Source organism: Aristolochia californica, unplaced genomic scaffold (genome assembly GCF_029961685.1).
Source record: "Aristolochia californica isolate CCGP_79_NKW_82.1479 unplaced genomic scaffold, dmAriCali1.0.hap1 SCAF_14, whole genome shotgun sequence".
NCBI classification, from domain to species: domain Eukaryota; kingdom Viridiplantae; phylum Streptophyta; class Magnoliopsida; order Piperales; family Aristolochiaceae; genus Aristolochia; species Aristolochia californica.
This window is the reverse complement of record NW_027181815.1, coordinates 24,578,457-24,592,064: the sequence shown is the minus strand read 5'-3', so window position 1 is coordinate 24,592,064 and position 13,608 is coordinate 24,578,457. Positions and strand designations below refer to the sequence as shown.

The window sequence follows — 13,608 nt, the reverse complement described above, 5'->3', positions numbered from 1 at the left end:
TAATGTACAGTAAACTGCAATCATTAATTTATATAATATTTTATTTAATTAATTAATATATTGATATATTTTAATTCTTTATTAAATTACTTATTAGTGTAATAATCATGTTTGTTTTGGTTAATCTGGTATTTAGGTATATATGTTCTATTTAAGTATATTATAACAAATTACTCATTCTCTTGTTTACATCATATTTTTTATTTTGGGTCACTAACACTAGAAATTATTTTCCAGCGTATTTGAACTCGTGTACACTAAAAAACACCCAATTTGAACTTGAACTTGAATTAAATTATTAACTTGAATTTGAATTTGAAATTGAACTTCAAGTAATTACTTTGGTTGACTAATCCCCATTAAAACCAAGTCATTGTTCTTCCAAGGGTCATCATCATTAGGGGTGGCTTCGAACCGAGCTAGCTCGAGTTCGGCTCTGTGCCAGTTCGGTTCAATTTGGTAGCTCTCGAGCTCGACAGAATCAAGGTTCGGCTCGAAAGCTCGCAAGTTGGCTCATTAACGGGCGAGTAGTGGGGGATCGAGAGCAGGGAGGGAGGGGGGGGGGGGGAGAGGAACCTCGTGCCCCTCCCGTCCGTCACTCTGGCCGCCTCTGTCACCGTCGACAGCTCCTTGCTGGCCTCTACATCCCCTCTGATTTCTTCCTCTTCCTCCGATTTCTTCGCCTCCTCTGTTTTCGTCGCCGCCTCCATAATAGGATTTTATTTAAAGGATTTATAGTTTTTATTTGGGTGATTGTAAATTGATAGTGTTATTTCATTTAATTTTGTTGTATTTGATTATTGTATGGAGTTTATTCATAATATTATGCAATGTATGGAGTGTTTAGACTATTTTATGGAGTGTATGGAGTGTATAAACAATTTCATGGAGTATTTATGGAATGTATAGACAATTTTATGGAGTGTTTATGAAGTGTTTATGCAGGTATTATGTATATAGATTATGCTCAATTTTAAGTAAAGGTCATGCCGAATTTTATATAGGTATTATATACATAGATTATGCTCAATTTTAAGTAGAGGTCATCCCAATCTTATACATGTATTATATATATAGGTTATGTCCAATTTTATGCAGAGGTCATGCCTAGGGGTGGCATCGAGTCGAGCTGAGCCCGAACCTGCCTATGTTCGAGCCGAGCTTCGAGCCGAGCCTCGTCTCGAGCCTAAAATTGTTATCGAGTTCGAGCCCAAAATTTTTAACCGAGCTCAAGCCAAGCTTCGAGCCGAACTCGAACCTCAACATACATTTAAAAATTTTCAAAAAATATATATCAAATAAATTATATATAAAATTATACATACATTTTACATAAAATTGGGCATAACCTCTACATAAAATTAAGCATAACCTATATATATAATACATATATAAGATTAGGCATAAATTTTTCTTAAAATTGAGCATAATCTATGTACATAATACCAGTATAAAATTCGGCATGACCTCTACTTAAAATTGGGGATAATCAATATACATACAACCTCTATAATACCTGCATAAACACTCCATCAAATTATCTATACATTCCATAAACACTCCATAAACACTTCATCAAATTATCTATACATTCCATAAACACTCCATCGAATTATCTATACATTCCATAAACACTCCATGAAATTATTTATACACTCCATAAACTAGTCTAAAGACTTCATACATTGCATAATATTATAAATAAGCTCCATACAATAATCAAACACAACAAAATTAAATGAAATATCACTATCAATTTACAATCACCCAAATAAAAACTATAAATCCATTATAAAATTACAAACTATAGTTGTTTCTCTTAATGCTAGAAAATAATATGCGTCCCTGCATGAGCAAAATCTCCACCTATGACAAAAACAAAAAAATAAAATTAGTTATTGTCAGATAAAAAAAATAATACTGTTCCACTACTAGTTACTTAATGTCGTTAAAAATATTAAAATTACCATGATGAGAGGAACATGAAAAATCATGTAGCTAGTAGCATTATCTCTACACTCTTCTTCTCAGGCTGTAATCATAAAACAAAATTTTAATAAATAAAACTAAAAAATAAACTAAATTTTTTTTATAATAAATAATTAATCAAAGAAATTTACCTTTTGATTTTTCTTTACACCGTGAAGAACTCGAAACCAATCACTGCCACAAATCAAAGCTTGAACTGTATTTGGTGCCAAGGAAGAACGATATGAGTCTATTACTCTACCACCAACACTAAATGTAGATTTTGAAGCTACTGTGGATATGGGAATTACAAGGATGTTTGCTGCCATCTTAGGTAATACCCGAAATTTCATATGATTCACTTTCCACCATTCTAAACATCAAAATCATATTGTGAAGTTTCCTCACAACTATATACACCTTCTTCAAGATAAATTTCCAATTCTGACCTTGGTGAATTAACTATATCCTTTTGTTTCATATAACTCATTAACTTTGACCAACCTGAACTTGATGAAGGCCTACGACTTGTGGAAACACCCATAGAGCTAGTACTTGAAACAATCTCTTCATTTCTAATATCCACATTATAAAAAGATACATATTCATCGTAGATCTCATATAAGGTACGTCGAACTACATTTATATTCATTATAGCTTCCTCCTTAGAATATATCACTGGAAAACACATTTTGATCAACTTTAATTTGACCCTTGGATCCAAAACTGAACTAACAGCCATCAATAAATTGCGTTTACCCCAGTATTTCTCAAATTTCTCTTTCATTCTACTAACCATTGTCCTAATGAAAACATTTTCATTTGTAGAATGAAAATCCAGAACTTATTTTACCCTATATACCTCACTAAGGTACAAATTAGAAATAGGGTAGTCACTCCTAGAAATTATATTAGTAACTGCATTAAAAACTTCTAGGATCTCACACACCATGTCAACCTTTTCCCATTCATTAAAACTTGGCAAACAATCATAAGTTGGTTCTCTAACTTTAAATCTAGAAAATGCATCTTTGAATTTTAATGCAGAAGACAACATGTCATAAGTGGAGTTCCAACGAGTTGGACAATCAATAACCAACCTCTTTTCACCAAGTTCTAATTGTTGTACAATTTCAGAAAAAAGTGCGAAGTCTAGCCTCAGACAGATTTATGAATTTGACACTTTCACGCACATTATCAATGATATCCTTAATCTGAACAAGACCATCTTGGACTAATAAGTTCAAAATATGAGCACAACAACGCACATGAAACAACTTTCCACCACACACCAACTTTTTTTCCTTGAAAAATCTTGTTTCAAAACTCTGATACAAACATCATTATATGCAGCATTATCAACTGAAATACTAAAAACTTTATTTTTGATCTCCCACTCTTTCAAACACTTGTAAATAGCATATGCTATATCAACGCCACGAGGAGGAGGAGGAACATGCACAAAACTCAAGACTCGCTTTTGTAGCTTCCAATTACTGTCAATAAAATGCCCAGTAATAACCATGTATTCAATCTTTTGATTTTGGGACTTCCAAAGATCCGTGATAAGACTAATCTTGTTAATCTCTTTTAACAAAATTTTCAATTTCTTTTTTTCTGCCTCATACACCTCCATACACTCCTTCTTAATGGTCTTACGGGATATTTTCTCATAATTCATATTTGCCATCTTCATTACAAAATTAAATCCCTCCTCTTCTACTATCATGAATGGATGCTCATGCATAAGAATCCAATGAGCAATGAGTACTCTCATTTTAGCTTGATCGTATTTTCCTCCAAAATCCATAAAAGGAAGTCCAGATGGACTCTGATCAACATTAGATCCCGCTCCCACTGGTTGAAAGTTTAAGGTTTTTTGTTTTCTCATTGCCACTTTTCTACTAGTGCAACGTTTCAAATGTCGACTCATATGTGTGGTCATTCCACTACTAATAAAACTCAAATTAATTTTACAATGAACACACTGAGCCTTTTTTGTACTATTAAGTGATACTTCTTTGAATTCCAACCACACATGAGACTTTTTTTGTCTTTTTGAAGTATGGGTAAAGTCACCTTCATCCTCATTTATGGTAATTTCATCTGGGTCCACTTCTATGACAGAGGGTAGTGACTCTGGTGGAGTTGAGTCACTATTTATAGTCACACTAGAACTAGTGTTAATTATTGATGTCAATTGAGGAGGTGTTGACATTCTTACTTCTACAAAAAAACAAAATTACAAATTAAAAACATAGAGAGAAGAAAGTTATCCAAACAACAAAGATCCTACACATAATTTAAGATACTTGTCTATTCTTAGAGGAAGGTACGTGACGTTGTGACAATCGGGAACGACCCTTGTCTTTCAATGCAGCGGGGTCTCTTTGAGCCAGTAGCCCTGCACCCAATGGTTTCCAGTCCAATATACCGATCCTTTTTTATATATAAATTTAAAAACTTCTAAGAGAAGGAAATAAGCATACCAACATTCTCTTCTAATATTCTGATGAAATACAACCTCAATAACAAGAAATTAATGATAAAAATGAAAAAAAAAATTCAAACCTTACAGAAACAGAAAGTGTGTTCGCCGTTCAGGGATATCTCCAAAAGCCTTTCCAAGAATGAAGGAGCACTGCTGAAACGAAACAAGAGTTAGAAATTTTGTAGGGTAAGGTCGGCGACGAAAAAAAAATAGAACATTAAATAAAAATCTTACCTCCCGTCGGACCGTCGCTTTCGTCTCGTCAGCGAGGAAGAACTTTGGATGAAGAAATTGAAGAGGAAGGATAAAAATCGATTGCAAAAAAGAGAGATAATTTACATCAGTCTGTATCTAACGTATCAATTCAACGAAATATTGGGTCTAAAAATAAAAATTATGTACTATATTATGAAATGTTCTGATCTAATATGTATGATGAATACATACTTACAAGACCTGTTACTAGTCTAACATAACATAATTGGGTTGAGGTCCATATGCATAAAAAAAAGTTTTGTTTTGGTGAACAACAATTTAATTATTATGGTTGTTTTGTGGACCACAATATTATATTTAGGAAGAGGAAGAGTTCCATAGGAATAAGAAAAAGACACATGAAGAAAGAACAAGCTCTGATCACACCAGATAGGGTTTTTTTTTACAATTTTGCAGTTAGGACATGATTTTTGTTTACACAATTGATTCAAAGAGCATGTTATCGTAATTTTAATTCTCTCAAGTTATTGAAAAAAAAAAAAAAAACAGCACCAAGTCACAATAAAAGCTGCAGAAAAAAGGTAAAGACTAATCATTGCATTTTGGATAAAAAAAGTCCACTACCAGATAAAATATAATTAATATGGACACAATCTATATGAACAGAGATCAATATAAGTAGTGAACTAGCAAAAGAAGATGTGCATTGTACATTGAAAATGTTGATAATCCACATATTGTGACTAGAAGAAGGGTTTTGAGACTTTGTCCACAGGAAAATCGTATAGGATACCAAATGTAAGACAACATATGAATGATGACTGTACAGAATGCAATGCCGAGCAAAGGATGAATGATCCTTTTCAGCTTAAACAGATTCTTAAGAGAACAGAAATTTTATGCATTTAAAACCAATACCGCTGATAGCAATATAGATTGAAATTGGAAGGTCAAAGTTTAGGCCTGTGAGTAATAAGATAATAATCAACTACATGGTCTGCTAAATTCTCTTCGTGCTTAAAAAAAACCACATGATAGAAAACGATACGAGATAAAATTATTGATTGAGGAAAAAAGGTAAAAAAATGATTAAAATGATGTATTTAACTTTATCTGGAACATATACAACGAACCCCAGAGTTTTGTCAACCAAAGGCTAACTAGACTTACAGAAGATAGAAATGAAAAAAAAATCAACACTGAAATCACAGAGGAAAAAAATGTACTGAAAAAAAAAAATCAACACCGAAATTGCAGAGGAAGAAAACGTATAGAAGATAAAAATGAAAAACAAAAATCAACTCCGAAATTGCTGAGGAAGAAAACATACAGAAGATAAAAATGAAATAAAATAAAATCAACACTTACAGAAATAGAGAGTGTTCGCCGTTCGGGGATATCTCCAAAACCTTTCAAAGAATGAAGAATCACTGCTTAAACGAAACGAGATTTAGAGATTTTATAGGGTTAGGTCGGCGACGCAAAAAAAAAAAAACATTAAATAAAAATCTTACCTCCCATCGGACCGTGGCTTTCGTTCGTCGGCGAGGAAGCACTTCAGATGAAGAAATCGAAGAGGAAGAAGGTAGAATAGAAAGAAATCACAGAGGAAGACGAAAAAATCGAAGTCTTTGACAGAGATTGAAGAATCGGAGAGGGAGAGGGAGAACGAGGGATTTGAAGACCAAAATCCCCCATTTCCCATGAATACCCGCTGACAGACAGTGATTTTTGCGAGAAAATCATGCTGAAACGGCATGGAAATGGCAGAAAATGGCAGAGAAGTATGGGTTCCAGACGGGGTAGGATGAAAGGGAAGAGACGGGACTCTCTGTCCCGAAAATTTTTTTAGAGCTCCCCCGATTCCCGAATCGCCGCTCGTTAAAATGAGTCGGTTCGCGAGCCAACGAGCCGAACCTGGCTCTACTTGGGTTCGGCTCGTTAATATAAACGAACTTATTTCTGAGCTGCTCGGTTCGAAGCCACCCCTAGTCATGCCCAATTTTATGTAAAATGTATGCATAATTTTATATATAATTTATTTTATATATATATTTTAAAAAGTTTTAAATGTATGTTGAAACTCGAACTCGGTTAAAATTTTTGGGCTCAAGCTCGATAACAATTTTAGGCTCGAGACGAGATTCGGCTCGAAGCTCGGCTCGAAATATTTAAATCAAGCTCAACTCGAACATAGGCAGGTTCGGGCTTAGCTCGGCTCGAAGCTCCGCTCGAAATATTTAAATCAAGCTCGGCTCGAACATAAGCAGGTTCGGGCTCAGCTCGGCTCGATGCCACCCAACTAATCCTCTATGCGGCTTAAAAAACTCACCTTTCTTTCCGTCCGAACTGGAGCGGCGCCTCCGGCGTCTGTAACCGCCCGAGGCGGAGGCCAAACTCCAATCATTGCTGCGCAACACATTTCCCCGTTGACAACGTTAATTCGAAAGGCTTAAAGCAGCTCGGATTCGCTAATGTAGCTTGACAAACTTTCCAAAATCCAGAGACTTCCTTGCGTGAAACAGACGAGTGAGGACCTGCGCGTGTCCTTAGAGGGTGACATTTCGTATGTCCGCTCTCCCTATCGTCGCCGGCAGCACGCTATCAAAACTCCTCCCCGGAAACATCCACGACAAAAAATCCGAGCAGATTTGAACAACATACACCGCTTTCCCTTCAAGAATTTGTCAGCCTCACTCGCAGTCTGACTACCACTACTATCGTCAACCGTCAGTGTTCCCTTGATTTCAGTGCTGGCAACCAAATCAAAGAAATCAGCAACGAGCAGCATAGCCGGTACTTTTAGCTTTGATTTGCTCTTCCAATGGATCAAGACTCCCTGACAACAATTCATTTGGATCCACCCCATCAATGCCGAGGATACGAGTAGAAAACCACTTTTCATCTAAAAGTTGAAACATTTTTTTCTTCTTCCCAACTACTTATTGGCATGCTTGCCCATAAAAAAAACCTTCCGCTATCAGAATCTCAGCCATCAAAAAGCTACAACGAAAAAAATATCAGAACGGATCGCCTTCATCTTTTCATTTACACAGTCAAGGCAGATTGCTGTATGTTAGAAAACCGTAGTAAATCCTAATCCAGAATTTACAATATGCCAGAAAATTAAAATTGAATACATACCTGAATCCATTCCTGAAATTTCGTCTTTCTATTGCAGAATATCTTTGACGAATGATAAGAACAAATTGGTGTTGTGGTCTTCCTCAACTAAATCTCTTTATTCCTCAATGAGACCTTCGTCTCTCTTCCGGATGGGGAGAAGGAAATGTGTGTGATTTAGTATATTGGGGACCATAACCATGTTGTGTCTCTTTATATAGGGTTCCCATAATTCCTTATAGTATCTACTCAATTGGCCTATATTCATGGCCCATATCCATGACCCATTCCTTAATGGGCTTAACAAAATTAGATCACTTAATTTCAGTCGATTCCATTAAAAATAAAAAATATAATTGCATAATAAATATGTTACCCAAATTAGAATAGGAAATGTGAATTTCCTAACAATTTCCCACTTGGGTTATATATCATTCCTGAAACAATTATATCACAAATTCTTGAGGCGTGCATCTGTATACTATTAATAATGGAACCATCGTATATATTAATAATGGAACCACCGCGATTTTCATAACATTACATTCGTGACTAAACCATGATGATCACCATACTAATACACTCAATGACATAGATCAAATATAGATGAGTAGCATGGAAATTATATGCAATGTGATCTCAAACATGTCTATTTCCATCTGGTCCTTTAGTTTTTAGTGAGATCTTTCCATAGTCCTTAATGCAATGTGAACATCGTATATAGAAAAACACAAACAAGTTCATAAATAAAATAATAAGCAATCAATTTTATAAAAAAATCGAATAACTCAATGTCTAAAGCAAACATATAGTACAAAAATGACTCCCACTAAACCAAGGTATCCTAAAAAATAACGCCCATATGAGCAATGTACTCATGAAAGACCTTAGGCGATAAACCCTTGGTTAATGGGTCTGCTAGCATAGAGTCTGTCCCTATATGTTCTATAGAAATATGCTTATTTTGAACTCTCTCCTTAACAACTAAAAACTTGATGTCAATAAACTTTGACTTCGTCGAGCTCCTGTTGTTGTTGGAATAAAGTACCGCCGAGTTATTGTCACAGTAAATCTTTAATGACCTGTCAATGCTATCTACCACTCGTAGCCTAGTGACAAAGTTTCGCAACCATATTCCATGGTTGGATGCCTCAAAACAAGCAATGAACTCCACAACCATGGTTGAAGAAGCTATGAGAGTTTGCTTAGCAGACTTCCATGAGATAGCTCCTTCACCCAACATAAAGATGTAGCCTGATGTGGAGCGTCTGCTAACTTGGCATCCGGCGAAGTCAGAGTCAGAGAACCAAATGATCTCTAAACTGTCTGATCTCCGATAAGTAAGCATGTATTCTTTTGTTCTCCTCAAATAACGCATCACGCGTTTGGCTGCCTTCCAATGTTGCCTACCCGGATTACTCAAATACCTGCCCAAAATTCCTACAATAAATGTTATGTCGGGACGAGTACAAACTTGAGCGTACATTAAACTCCCTACTACTGATGCATAGGGAATTTTCTACATCTTTGTTATTTCAAGATCATTTTTAGGGTACTATTTGAGACTAAACTTGTCTCTTTTAGCGATGGGTGTGTCTCCTGGTTTACTATCTTTCATGCCAAATCTACTCAACACCTTATCGATATAGATCTTTTGTGACAACCTAAGGATACCTTGAGAACGATCTCTAAGTATCTGTATACCTAATACAAAAGAGGCATCTCCAAGATCTTTCATCTCGAATTTCTTCGTCAGAAATTTCTTGGTTTCGTGCAGTAAGCCTATATCGCTACATGCGAGCAAAATATCATCGACATATAATATCAGGAAGATGTATTTACTCCCACTGAACTTATGATATACACAATCATCAACAACATTTGCCTCAAAACCGTACGAGGTTATGACTTGATGGAACTTGTGATACCATTGACGGGAAGCCTGTTTGAGACCATAGATGGATTTCTTCAATTTACAGACCATAGACTTTGGATCACCAGATACAAAGTTTCCTGGTTGTACCATATAAATCGTCTCATCAATGTCTCCATTGAGAAACGTAGTTTTGACATCCATCTGATGTAGCTCTAGATCTAAATGAGCCACTAATGCCATTATTGTTCTAAAAGAGTCTTTCGAATATACCAGAGAAAAAGTCTCTTTATAGTCTATGCCTTCCCTTTGAGTAAAGCCTTTAGAGACTAGACGGGCCTTATATCTCTCGACATTGCCCTTTGAATCCCTCTTGGTTTTAAATATTCATTTACAACCAATGGGCTTCACACCTTTAGGCAACTCGATGAGATCCCAAACGTCATTGTTATTCATAGACTTTATCTCATACTTCATGGCATCAATCCACTTTTGAGAGTTAGAACTGTGCAAGGCTTGACATAAGTTAATCGGGTCATCTTCTGTCAATCCGACGTCATCCTCATGTTCTTGGAGAAATATGATATAATCATTTGGAATCACATTTCTCCTCTCCCTAGTGGATCTCCTTAATGACACTTCTTGAGGTTGTTGAGTTTGTACTAAAGGTGGTGCAAGAGGAAGAATCTCATTGTTGTCTTGATCTGGAACAATGTCAGGAATAGGAGCCTGAACATTTGTTCTCTAGTGCCTGAACTGTGTCTTGAACAATAATAGGTATGAAGACCTGATTACTATCAATAACATCTTCAAAGACAAAATTCCTTATGTTTTCTTCCCCTCCAAACTCAATATCCTCAAGGAATCTCACATTTCCCGTTTCAAAGAAAGATCGTGATGTGGGATTGTAAAACTTATAACCCTGAGAGTGTTCAGCATAACCAATAAAATAACAGCTATCCTTGAGTCTAGTTTTCTTTCATGTGGCCAATAAGGCCGTGCCTTAGTTGGACAACCCCAAATGTGCAAGTGCCTAATTCTAGGCTTCTTGCTTGTCCAAAGCTCATAGGGGGTTTTGGCAACTGTTTTGCTTGGTATCGTGTTAAGGATGTACACTGCGGTCTTGAAAGCTTCTCCCCAAAGTGACTCTGGCAAAGAGGAATGACTGATCATACTCCTTACCATATCCTTAAGAGTTCAGTTTCGTCGCTCTGCAACACCGTTCATGCTGGGTTTGCCCGACATGGTGTATTGTGGAACAATTCCACACTCTTTGAGGAAAATTGCGAAGGGTCCTGACTTTGTTCTCCTTATCCATCATACCGTCCGTAGTATTCACCACCATGATCGGAATTGATAGCCTTGATTTTCTTTCCAAGTTGTAGTTCAACTTTAGCTTTGAAAGACTTGAAGACGTCCAGTGATTGTGACTTCTCATGTATTAAATATAGGTAACTGAATCTAGAATAATCGTCTATGAATGTAATGAAGTACTGTTAGCTATTCCATGACGCTGTACGGAATGGACCACAAATATATGTATGTATAAGTTCTAAGACATCTTTAGCTCTTTCGACACCTATTTTTCTAACGTTTGTTTGTTTCCCCTTGATGCACTTAACACAAACTTGTAAGTTTGTAGTATCTAGGGGTTCAAGAATTCCATTCGACACCAGCATTTGAATTCTCTGTGTAGAGATGTGTCCTAAACATTTGTGCTATAATGTTACAGAATTTTCACTAAATTTTGCTCCGTACCACGTGAACTAATTTGCAATATTTCTCTATAGGAACTAACAACATCAAACATATATAGATTATCAATTAAGGGACCGGAATCGACAAAATTTGAATTTTGATAGAGACTAACTTTATTATTTCCAAAAGAACAAGAAAAACCTGATTTGTCCAAAATGGAAGTAGAAATTAAATTCTGCCTAAAAGACGGTGCTACAAATGTCTCAAATAAATCCAAATAAAATCCAATGTTTAATTGTAATCTAAAAGTTCCTACAACCTCTATTGCAACTTTATTGCCGTCGCCCACAAAGATGAATTTTTCAGCATCACTTGGTGGTCGGCTCCACAGGCAAGTGGTAGCACCAGAATCCACCCACCAAGTGTCTTTAGGTACAAAAGCTAAATTAACTTCAGAACAAACTAAAGTTAGAGGCATACCCTTCTTTACACGCCAGGCGGCGTACTTGGGACAATCCTTCTTCATATGTCCTGACTTCTTGCAGAAGTAGCAGGTAAACTCCTCAGCTTGCTTCTTCTGTTTCTTAGTTTGAGAAGAACCTACCGCAGAAAAGTGTGCAGGAAGAGATATTAGAACCAACTGCACGAATCGATCACAGAAAGTCTTCAAACCATGGAACAACCCAGCAAGCTCTGCCGAAGTGGATTCTGAAATGGCCGAAGGACCGGCGTCAGAGAGGAGGTTATTGTGAGTCAGGGGTGGCATCGAGCCGAGCCGAACCCGAACCTGCATATGTTCAAGTCAAGCCTGATTTAAATATTTCAAACTTGAGCTCGAGCCGAACCTAGCCTCGAACCTAAAATTGTTATCGAGCTTGAGCCCAATAATTTTAACAGAGTTCGAGCTGAGGTCGAGTTCCAACATTCATTTAAAACTTTTCAAAAATTATATGTCTCGAGTTCGAGCTCCAACATACATTTAAAACTTTCAAAAAATACATGTCAAATAAATTGTATATAAAATTATAGATACATTTTACATAAAATTGGGCATATATTTACATAAAATTGGGCATGACCTCTACTTAAAATTAAGCATAAGGGTAACATCGAATCCAGCAAAGTCTGAACCTTCCTAGAACTTGATTTAAATATTTTAGAAAATTATATGATTTTTAATAAAAATTTCTAATTAAAAAAATATTTCCAAAAAAATGACACTAATGGTCCCTATATTTTTACTAAAAATGTCTTTTCAACATTTATTGAAAAAACCACTTATAGTCTTTAGAAACGTATTTTTACTAAAATGTCTTTTCAATTTCTTCAAGAGCCATGAGGAAGAGACAAAATTTTTTTTTTTTTACTTGTTTATGATCTCGCACGTGCGAAATCGTCTAGCGTAGGGTTTCATTGGTTTATCATCTCGCACGTGTGATTTTCACACTTGCGAAATTGGCTTCACAGGGTGGGAGAAATTATTGTTTCCCAACTTAGGTATCTCTCTATACTCTGGTTTTCCACGGAGATGACGCAGAGCAAAGGCACAACGCCGATGACGGAAAAGAGGCGACGAAAACAGAGGAGGCGAAGAAATCGGAGGGAAGGGAATGTAACGGCCGGCGAGGAGCTATCGACGACGACAGAGGTGGCTAGAGCGGCGGACGGGAGGGCAAAGCGTCCGTCCCCCGCCCCCCCCCCTGCTCCCGATCCCGATCCTGCGACTCGCCCGTTAATAAGCCGGCTCACGAACTTTCAAGCCAAACTTTGATTCGGTTAAACTCGGCTTGTTAACTCAAACGAGCCAATTTTGGATCTCAAGCTCGAGACATACCGAATTGAACCGAGCCGGTACCGAGCCAAACTCGACCCGGCTCGATTCGAAACCACCCCTACTTGTGACTACCAAACCCAAGGTAAAGCGCTGCCACTTGAGGTAACCAATTCGGCTAAGGGGTCCAAGTAACCATAATGGGATAGATAAAGGCCCGGCCATAGCAGCAACAAGACGCCAATCCCTAAGAAAGATTTCCTTTATCTATTAATATTCGCTAATGGGGTTGCCTCAATTGTCCATTAAATTCAAATTAGAAAATTGTATTCAAAATTATAACATCTTGTTAACTATATTAGAAGATACAGTAAGTAGATTGAATCTAAAAAATAACCTTACGAAAGAACAATTCATGAGGTTGAAGAATCTTATCCAATAGTAATCTCCCTATAAATAAAACGACAA

General features: G+C 36.6%; 1 long non-coding RNA gene across 1 annotated transcript; it reads right to left on the bottom strand.

The window, feature by feature from the left end:
* Nucleotides 1–1,772: 1,772 nt before the first annotated feature.
* Nucleotides 1,773–4,595, bottom strand: LOC137949566 (uncharacterized). The gene is made up of 4 exons (XR_011111873.1): nucleotides 4,540–4,595; nucleotides 2,121–2,185; nucleotides 1,968–2,032; nucleotides 1,773–1,866 (listed from the first exon to the last, which is right to left on the bottom strand). It is a non-coding gene; the product is annotated as an uncharacterized lncRNA (long non-coding RNA).
* Nucleotides 4,596–13,608: the final 9,013 nt, after the last annotated feature.